This window comes from Vicia villosa, unplaced genomic scaffold (genome assembly GCF_029867415.1).
Source record: "Vicia villosa cultivar HV-30 ecotype Madison, WI unplaced genomic scaffold, Vvil1.0 ctg.001404F_1_1, whole genome shotgun sequence".
NCBI lineage: Eukaryota > Viridiplantae > Streptophyta > Magnoliopsida > Fabales > Fabaceae > Vicia > Vicia villosa.
The window spans coordinates 357,164-368,688 of record NW_026705605.1 but is presented as its reverse complement, the minus strand read 5'-3'; positions in this window follow the sequence as shown (position 1 = coordinate 368,688).

Here is an 11,525-nt window from a genome sequence, read left to right as displayed (position 1 = left end):
CAGGACTTTGGAAAAATATAAATGACCATGAAAATTATTTCTATGTATGATACTGAATTTTTCTATGCATGATGAATGATCAATGCAATGCAATTTGTTTGTGACAACTAAGGTAGACTCTTTTGAATATTGGAACACTGATTCCTCAACACGGGGAACTTTGCCGACTCTGCTATGGAAGATGCTCGAACATATCTCTGTCACACTGGAAACTGTATCAAACTGATAATCTTCTGAGAAGAACCAATAAACCATGTTTGGGGATTACTGAAGAAGATTGCCCCTGATTGACTGATTGTTGTAGGCTAACTGATCATGGTTTCAGTTTGACTGTTGATGGGGATAAGCTGATCATGGCTTTAGTTCTTGAAATGATTGTGGGAAATCTTGCCCCAATATGATTCTTGAAGGGATCTTCTGATCAACAAATTTTGAGTTGAAAAATCTTTAAACAAAAGGACCTTGAATTAACGTGCCCCTGATATGATCACTAATCAAGTTTCTCAACTGTTTTAAATTTCCTTGAAAATGAGTGCTTACTCGCAAATAAAATGTTCATTTCAAAAGTGGTAATTTTAATGCAATGCTCAAGAAAATTTTGAAAACAAAATCATTATACAATAGATGAATTATTGATCAAAACACAATGGCTTATATATTCAAAGTGAAAGAAGAAGCACAAACATGATATCAAAACAAGTGATTGGCAAATCTCTTGGGAGTCAGTTTACGCAACCTTGCTGTAGTATGCTTTCAAAATAAACCTTGCTTCAATTAGGTCTTTTAAGGGTTGTAATGTGGCTCGGTTAACGGTTATAGAAACAAAGGATATAAGGCTCAAATTTTTATTGTGACCCACCCCCTTCTTCGTGATGATCTCTAGTCCCACGCTCAGTTAATTCAACTTATGCATTTAGGTTCCAAGAGATTTTTGGAATTATACTTGTGATAGTTATGATGGCTCCCAAGCTAAGAGAATTTTGAGATGGTGGTCACTTCTTCCTTTTGATGGTAACAACATTTTGTTGTTTGTCAAGAATTTATTGACTTCTCTTTTGATTTTTCTTTTGATATCCCTAACGTTTTCCTGAACTGTTTCTTTTGATCTTACATTCAGCAGGATGCCCTAATTTTGCATAAGTCTCCTTCATATGATAAGTCTCCTTCATAGGTTCTGACTTATCGGGCGTTTTCTTTGATTCTCCCTTTTATATTTCTTGGGAAGATAGTGACTGTCTTGCTTAACGATTACGATGAATCATCATTGGTTTTGATTGACATCTCCAAAATTTATTTGATGTGTGAGGAGGAAAGCTTGTGATTGAAACCCTTATTGAAAGGTGTACTGAATGATTCTCTTGTAATTGAATGCATAACCAAATTAACTGAGAACTACCCTGCCCCAGGTTAAAATTATGGGTTTTCGTATAGAAAGAAACTCCAACGGCTAGGCTCGAAAGGGTGAACGAGGGATTAACTTCCTTATTTCCCCAGTGTTTGGGGATTTGAAACAATGCCCATAGATCACCAGCAAAGTTTTATTTAAAAGCATACCGTTCAACAATTTGGGTATTTCATTTTCATCATTCTCCCTCTAATCTTTGCATAAGTAAAAGTTTGATATAGAAAGTGAGAAGATATATATTTGAAAACAGTAAGTAGAATTGAATCAAAACATGCAATGCTCATTTCATTAAAATTATCATTCAGAAACAAACAAAGTTCAATGCAATACGCAATACAAAACAAGGAAATTACAAACTGAAAGAAACAAGGCCTAGTGACTAATCAGCAACAAGGAGAAGTTGTCCTTTCTGAAACACTGGCTTTAGGAAAGGTTACTCTAAAGTGCTTTCTCTTTAGCCACTCTGTTCTGGCAAAGGATTAGGTTTTACATTGGGACCAACATCCTTGAAAGCTAACATATTTTCCCTCATCAACTCTTGTACTCTAGCCTTCAATGCATAACAGTTTTCCAAATCATGACCAGCACCACCTTGATAGAATGCATGATGAAGATCAGCCCTGAAACCGGGTGGAAGAGGGTTTGGAGGAGTAAGATTCCTGGTTGTAATTAGACCTTTCTGAACCATCAAAGGATAGAGCTCAATGTAAGTCATGGGAATAGGATCATAGGTGGTCCTATTGTGGTTCTGGTTTTGTTCAATAGCCTGACGTTGAGGAACTTGAACTGGTTAAGGATTAACCGCAAGAGAAACAACATCTACAAATGGTTGATCATAGCATTGGGCCTTTTGACGAGGCATTCTTCTTTCATTCGAGATATCATTGGTTCCTTCCTTCTTTCTTTGAAAGTTCCCAAAGGATTTCTTTGTACCATTAGAAGATTCACCAACAGTAGACACTTTTCCCTTCTTAATCCCTTCTTCTAACCTTTGGCCAATAGTCACCAAATCTGTGAAGCTTGAAGATATACTACCAATCATTTTCTCCCAAAAGAAAGGTGAGAGAATGTTCATAAACATGCTTGTAAGCTCCTTCTCAGCTATAGGTGGTTCAACTTGAAAGGTTAGCTCTCTCCAACGCTGAGCGTACTCCTTGTAGGATTCTTTCTCCTTTTGAGACATGTTTTGTAGTTGACGACGGTCTAGGGCCATGTCGAGGTTGTATTTGTATTGCTTCATGAAGGCGTCAGCCAAATCTTAGAAGCACTGGATACGATTCCTATCAAGTCCCATATACCACTTGAGTGAAGCACCAATAAGACTATCGTGAAAGCAATGAATGAGTAATTTCTGATTGTCGGTGTAGGCAGCCATCTTTTTGACGTACATGACCAAATGGCTTCTAGGACAGGTATGCCCCTTGTATTTCTCAAATTCCGGAGTCTTGAACTTTGCATGCATCACAAGGTCAGAAAATAAGCACATGTTGCCAGCATCAATGCTAAAGAAATCATTACCTTCCATGGCCCTCAATCTCTTTTCTAAAGTTTGAAACTATTCTTGGACACCTTCATGTTCAATAGCATCTTCTTGACTTTCACTTCGGGCATCAGCAGCATGATACTCAAAGAGAGGATTTTCATAAGGAGCTCGGATAGTTTGTGTAGTAGTATGAATAACAGGATGAGGTTCAGTGAATACAGGATCTTGAAACACCGGTTGAGAACTTTGGCCAACCATAGCAGTAGTGGCAAAAGGTGGAGAATAATCCAGAGGTAAACCAAACTCTGGCCATGTAGTTGTGGTCCTTTGATTAGGCTGAGGGTCAGTAACAACATTAGTAACTTCTGAGACAACAGTTCTTTGAGGAGGCTCCACTCTAGCAATCAAAACTTACAACATCTCTGTGAGCTTGGTCATGCCTGTCTTCAACTCGCCAATTTCCATTCTAACTTCCATGTTATGTTGTTCTTGGTCTGCCATTCTTCGTCTATTGTTAGCTCTAGTTTTGTACTTGTGTTGAGGAAACAGCTTGACGTTTGACGATATTGAAAGACACATTTGGAATGAGAGTTTTGAACAATATGGATGTATGCAAAGGATGTAAATGATATGCAATGTAATGCAAAAGATTTCTCTTTTTTAATTTTCAAAATATCTCAAAATATCTTTCAAGGATTAATCAAGAATTTTTAAATGTAAACACAATATAGTAACTTGAAGAAGAAATGTTTATTCATTAATAATAAGGGACAAAGCTTCCTTGGTACATTTTAAAGGGACAAGGGTCATCGAGGGTGATCGAAGTACCATTTCTTTTAATATCCTACAAAGGGACAAGGGTCACCTTAAGGTATAAACACTTTCAAGAGTTACAAGATAAAAATAACAAAGAAAGCTAGTGAACCTCTAAAGTAATTCTAAGGAATCTCAATGTGAAGCATTCATATCATCTTGGTTCTCAAGAGAGATAACAACATTTCATACTTGTCACAGAAATTCTTAGGATTAACAATTAAAGATCCCAACTTTCTTAACTATTCTATCTTTGGACTCTTGAAAATATACCCCTTGGCTTTTTTTCTTTCAAGTTCCATTCCTATAATATTTACAAAACAAGAAGGTTTCTTTTAAATCCTGGAAAGATATTATGGTTTTTAAAATGCATGGATGAATGAATGCAAACATAGCAAAATCATGGGGTTTACGGGTTCAACGTCACGAGCATGGAGCCAAAGGTCTACCCATCTCAAAGGTGTGTACTATGGTTATTTTGTACCTCTAGATCAAGATTCTATTGTTTCCCAGACTCAAGCAGCCCAACTTGGAGATTGTAAACTCTGTATCAACATACTCATTTGAACAAAATCCAAGAGAACCTCATCTGAGCATAACCTCGTGTAACAAATATTATGAAAATGAATCAGACATAGTTTCCACACTACATCTTAAAGGCCAAGATTGGTTAAGGGTTTCTAGGTCCCCAGCTTCTACAGCCTAGTTGAACGCAACGATGTATTCTAAACTACATGTTCAACAAAGTTACTTCCAAAAAGGCCTCCACTGAGCGATGGATCTCAAATTTACTTCTTTGGGACTACTCCCTCGAGATCAAAATGACTATACCAGTCTCCTATAATAAGTTTACACTCTAAATCCGGGTTAGGATTTGTCTCACCACAAGGGGAATCAAGCCCTTTCCCAATACAACCCAATAAAAATAACAAGTATTCACATAGGAAAGTAAAAGACAAATTATGTACAAAACAAAAACAATAATATAAACAAAGATAGGGTCAACCCTTCCAAAGATACACCAATAATTTGATCAGTATCCCCATCAGAGTCGCCACTTTTCTGTAGCGGTGAAATTGGTGAGACTAAATCCATGGTAAAGACTTAGCTCATTTTGTTTCAAACAGATTCACCACCGTGTTTTATTGTTTCCAAAAGGAATGGGAGAAAGAGCGAATAAAACCCACAAAAGTTTTTAAAATCAAAACTAATAAACTTATCAGAGATTTGGGTAAGGGGGTTTGTTATACAAGGGGAAGGTTTTAAGCACCCCTCATATCCATGGTACTCCATAGGAACCTCTTTGAAAATGTTATTGTTTTTGTGTACATCTTTTGAAAAAACATATGTGAATTTGTTGAAAAAGAGTGTGGGGATGGGAAACGAAGTTTTTAAAAGTGAGTTCGATAAGACATCGCATCTTAGACCTACATACCCCTTTAACAATAGGGAAGTCAGAGCTTTTGTAGTTCCTCTTAAAAGGAAAATAAAAGGGCCAAAGCGGCCAAAAAAAATTTGGGTGTTGAGTTTTAACAATACTAAGTACAAAAATAAAAGAGATTGGAAAAGAGATTGAGTACCTTGACAATTTTAGTCAATATCATTCTCATTCCTTTGGATTTTTCAACAACAACTTAAGCAATCAATACCTTGGAAATCATTTCATGTATGAATGAAGAGGATGAATGATGGATGGATAAATATCTCATGCAATATGGTTAATACACAATGCATATGTACAATGGATAAAGTACAAATGTACAAGGATAAAGACAAAAGACAAAAGTTTTATTGACATAAACAAAGAAACACTGCACTACACTCTATATTCTCTAACCCTGAGGCTGGAACCAGGACCTGCAACCAACATTCACACATAATAACTATCCATGGCAATTAATAGCAAATGAATAATGTGAGGATGGGATTTGGCATACCTGCAAATGCACTGTGCACGTTGAGCAAGCCACCTGTCTCATTTGAGTTCTGGATCCACCAGAAACTAAACCAATCAAATTAAAAGGATTTATCCAATCGGCTACAAATTCCTCCACCACATGCAATGTCAATGCAACATTCACATTTCCAACTAAGGCATAGGAAAATCATGGAGTATATAATAAACATTACTTGATGACGGCTTGCGGCTTGCGGTTTTTGTTCAGAAGATAAACCTATAATTTTCTAATCCTCTGTGGTGTCGTTTTTTTTACCTCCCCGTTTCACTTGGGAGGACGGCACGCTAGACCCTTCACGCGAAATTTGGAAGGAGAATGCGCCCGGGATGGGATTAATTTTGTTTCAGTTCTTCCTACGATATCACACGAACTTTCTTATTTGTCCTACGAGTAGGAAAGGGGAAAAAAGATCTCAACTAAACCCTAGGAGTTTGCTAAGTGTGGGGATTCACCTAGACTAGAAATTCTGGAGTCCGGGAGGTCGGTTATACATAGGGAAGAGTTTAAGCACCCTACATATCTGTAGTACTCTACAGGAACCTTCTCCGTGTCTAAATGTGTTTGTGCCGCTAATGATTATTGGGAAAGTTTCTCCTTTGTATTAGGAGAAGGAATTGAATTGAATAAAAGAAAGACAGACAGACTGACTGACTATTTTTGGTATTTTATTAGCTCGCTGAGGTTCCTTGTGAACCTCATGCCTACATATCCCTAATGGAAGTCAGAGCTTAATGTAGTTCGGGGAACTAATTAATTATTAATTATTTTTGGGTGCCTTGCTTGAAGCTCAAGGTTGAAGCTTGAATTAAATCTCTGTTCACAGTAAAGAGACATGAAGTCATCTTTATAGAGAGGTATTTCTACTATTCCACCACAAACATTTTTAAGTGACAGAAAAGCTAAATTCATTTCATTAAGATAGGGACCTTACTTGTATGTTTGCAAGTATGCCAGTCGCGTTCTCTTAAATGAAAGAAAGATTCTCATCCAAATTAGGGAAAGTGTACAAGTCTGGGTTTGTTTGCCTCAGAGCATGCCTTTCAGAGTCCTAAATGGGAGAATGTTTGAAATTGAAATTGAAATTGAAATGTTTGTTTGAATGTGGTGAGATAGAGGAAAGATCTCTTTATAGAGATAAGCTATGTCTATCTACTGTTTGAAAGATTTGATTTTTTAGCTGGCTTGTATGAGGCCCAAGCTTGAGGCTTTTTGATTGATTTATTGACTCTGGGAGATAACTTTACTGGGGAGAATTTAAACTAAGGAGTTTTTGTATTCTGTACAAAGCCCAGAATTGAGGCTGACTCTAATTAGGGAGACTCTATTTGTGCGCCTTGTATGAAGCCCAAGGTTGTGGCTAACTGCTGAGGATAACTGAGTTTTTTAAGACTATAGATGACTCTATTTTGTGTGCCTTGTACAAAGCCCAAGGTTGTGGCTGACTCTTACTGAGGATGGTTATTAATTTGTGCCTTGTATGAAGCCCAAGGTTGTGGCTACTCTAACTAGGGGGAATATTATTTTCTGCCTTGTACAAAGCCCAAGGTTGTGGCGGACTTTTAAAGAAACTGAGTATGGAAGACTCTGTGGGGAAAAGATCCTAGAGATTAGGAATCTTTGACACAGGGGAATATGGTTTATCTGCCTTGTACAAAGCCCAAGGTTGTGGCTACAAAAAGAAGGACTCACTGGGGGAGTTTTATTCTGCTAGAGGATAAACTAATTTATTATTTTTTTATGTTCTTTGGAAGCTAACCCTTTCCAGGGATTTTGACTCAGCTGGAGAAATAGTCTATTAAAAGACTGAAATTTTATTATGTTTTTGGAGGCTGACCCTTTCCAGGGGTTTTGACTCTTTTGGGGAATTTATCTCTTAAGAGAATGAATCTTTGGAATTGAAGGAGTGATTTTGGAGGCTGACCCTTTCCAGGGGTTTTTGTTAAGATGAAAGAATGATGTGGAGGCTAACCCTTTCCAGGGGTTTTTGTTAAAAATGGCAGAAAGATTAACTAATGAGACTTCTTGTTTAAAGCCCAAGATGAAGGCTGACACTGACTGAGGATAAACAAAACATGGATCCTAGACTCTGCTAAGGAATATTAATGAAGATAAGGGCGACAGAGACTGTCCATGTCTCTCATTCCAAAAGGTGTGCTCAATGTGAAATTGAGACAAACTTAGCTTGTTTAAAGTCTGGTTTAAATTGGAAGAAACTCACCAGGGTATGTTAAAAGGTGACTAAAGACCTGTTCCTATGTTTATAAGAAACCTGATGGGTCCTTGTATACAAGCTCAAGAGGAAGCTGGAAATGCTTTTAAGAAGCCTGTGGGTCCTTGTACAAAGCCCAAGAGGAGGCTAATCGAGGGTCCTTGTTATAGCACAAGAGAAAGCTATGTGGTTTTGAACTTATTTTGGCTTTAAGCAAATGGGTAAGAGGTTTCACCGGGAATAATTCCTCTTTGGGTGGATGTGTCCTATTTTTTTGGATTCTAAGGTTTTTTCCAAGATGTTTCACCGGGAATAATTCATCTTGGGGGTTTGAACTACAGATCTCTAATTAGGAAAGAGCCTTCACCGGGAAGACATTCTCAATCCTAGGCCATATTTCTATAATATATATATAGTTTAACTATCCTAGGGTTTACACTCAAACGTAGTTCTAATATATATATAAACAGTTCTATATTTGACAGTAATTTAAACAAAGACTGTAAATTGAAAGCTTGTAAAGCCTAACCTGGATGGAGTGGAGGCCTTTGAAGAAGTATGTACAAAGCCTTACCAGCAATTTTGTTGTTTTGTTGATAACAGTTGTATATTTATTATAAACAGTTAATGGTTTTTGAAAACAGAAGAAGTGAAGATGGACATAGGTCACATAGGTATCTGGAGAGTTTCACCGGGAATAATGCCCTTCAAATACCAGAAGAATGTTTTGAAAACAGAAAGGAGATTTTGTAAATACAGTTTTAAAAAAACAAACTAAGAAAAGAAAAAGGTGTTGGGACTTACACTCTATTAGAGACCCACTTAAAATTGATTTACTGTTTATGAAAACAGTTGAAAAGATACGAGGTTCTGTTGTTTGAAAACCTCGATCGTCTGTTTACTTTGAAGTTTGAACATAATTTGAATTTTGACAAAAGTCAAGTTAATTGAAGTACAGACAAAATCTATACCTAATTAAGACCTAAATGATTAGGGTTTTTAACACTAAAACACTTATGAAATATTAGGTTTTGAAATTTTAATGAAAACATATATTGAAATATATTTTAAAATACTTAAAACAACACCATTTTTAACCTAATAAAAATATATAAAATAAATAATATTTTTATGATTTTTTTGATTATTTATAAAATATATATATATTAATCAATAAGTGCATAAAAAATGAATTAAAAAGGAGTTAATTTGATAGGTTAACTAATTGGTTAAAGTTGTGAAGAAATTAAGTGGAGAAGGTGATAAAAAAATGGTTTTGTCACCTAGAGGGCTTGAACTCGCGCCCTCCAAGTCATTGGCCAAAACTCCCACCATCTGGGCTACGCGCGCAGTTTGTTATTCACACGCATCCAACATAATATATTTTAAAACAAGCCAGAAGATTCAAATTTTGCGCGCGCCATGTTCATCTTCTTCCTCGAGCTCAAAGATTTTCAAATTTCTAACTCTCTGGTTTCTCAACCAAATGGCATGATGTAAACATCAATCTTGTGCCGAATTCCCTCACGAATTCAAATATGTAACTAACATTTATTTATATTAGCTATAACTATCTAATTTCTCAGAGAACTCTAAGAACACATGAACCCTAAATTTGAAATTAAATGACAAGCAAGATGAATAAATGAATGATGATAGAGGGTTTTCAATCCTCTGATGATGCTGAACAAGATAGAATCGAGCTTTATCACAAAGAGTACTTAAATTAAAGAGATGGAGTTCAAAAACTTACCTCTGAAACTGAAGGTCGTACGAGTGATGGAGAACTTCTGGGCTTGTGTGAATGATCCTGAAAGCTTCCTTGGGACTCAGTGATGCTAACTGGATGTTTATTGTGGCCTGAATCCTTCTGAATTTCTCTACTCGACTCCTTCGATTTGAGCTTCAAGTGAACATGGAGGATGATGAATCTGCAGTTACAGATGAGCTGCGACCATCTGGATAGCTTCACTACCTCCTATGGAACGTGTCTGGATGACTGGCTTTGCTTGGAACCTCCTGGATTACTCTGTGGACCTCCAACTGCAAATGCTCCAAAGTGAAAGCAACAACGGCGTTTCCCCACTTACAGAAGTGATCCAGGTGCTTGGATCACCTCAAATGAACCCCCTTGAGATGTTAGAATGCTTACTTTCCAAAGAAGAGCTCTAGTTTGAAGAAAACGATTCTTCTTGCCAAAGAACTTTGAAAAACCATAAGCATGAGAAGAGAAAGAGAAAGCAAGGATTATAGTTGCTTTGGTGTGTTTTCTGAATGAGAAAGAGCCCTCTATTTATAGGCAAATGGCTCAGAGCAATTGAACATAGCAAGCTTGCTTAGTGAAGTGAGTTTGGTTTCTTAGCCATGAAGAAAATTTGAAAATATCCCAAATGCAATGATGCATTTTCGGGCTAGCTTCCCCAACCATTGATCTTGCATGATCTTAGGGAACATTTCTGATTCAGAGGAGGGTTCTAATTGGCTTAGAGCAAGATTCCTTGATGATTCACAATTTGCCATAAATTCAAAAATGCAATCATTACATAATCACATGCCTTTGTTTTTGGGAATCTTCTCTAATCCTTATGCAATGATGAATTTGGATGTATGGCATGTTTTCAGATGCATTAGAGGTCGGGTAGCATCATTTAGAGAAGTCACTTGCACAAAATTGCAAAGTTCAAAAATGATGCATGACCTATAATTTTACTTCATGAGGCCAACTTTGAACAAGCATAACTCTTAGCTCAAAATGAATTTGGGGAAGGTTGAGCACAATTTGGAAAGCCCTAAACATCTACTTCAAATCATTAGTTTATGGTTTCTTCAGAATCATTTGGGAAAATTGTGAAAAATGAGCCCAAAGTTGGATGAAAACTAGGTTAAAAACACTTAGAAAAATTTCTAAGTTTTTATGACCTAAAGCTTCAAAATTCCAAATCTCTTAAATGGTTGATCTTTTAAAAAAAGTTCCTATGTAAGATGTTGTTTTATTTTGCAAGATCTACAACTTTCATGTTGGAAGTTTTTTGAGTTGTGTAGGTGAAATTTTGAGTTCCCACAATGCCCTCAAAAACCCTAATTCCCGACTTTTTGCTCCTTGATGATTTTTCTTGAATTTATTTGGTCAAATGACTTTAATATCCATATATTGATGATATTGATCTTTGAAAGTCATGGTTTGACCAAAAATCTTAAAAGTCAAAGGTGATCCCATACAGTTGACTTTTTCCAAATAAAGTGAGATTTTGGACTTTTGTGTGGAATTAAGATCTTCTCCTCAAATGAGTGATGTAAATGGGTTATATTGAGGTAGTAGAGGTTCTTGAATCATGTCTTGAGTTTTGGATCCATGCCCTGATTAAAAGTCAACTATCCAGATGAATTAGGTTAAAAACCCTAATTGTCGACCAGATGAAATTGGTGACTGTGGATCTTGAATTGAGGTGTGATGTCCAGTGGATCTTATTGTATGGATCATTTGAAGATGATTGAAGTCTTTAATAGATGTCCTGGAGCTTTTTAGGGTTTCCCAAAGGTGATCCCTGATTTAAGTCCTTGATAGGCTCAAAAACTCTAGTCTGGTGACCTGAGTAAACCTGTATTCAGATGACTGGGTGTCTAATCAATCATAGGTGAATATAAAAGTGAAGCTTT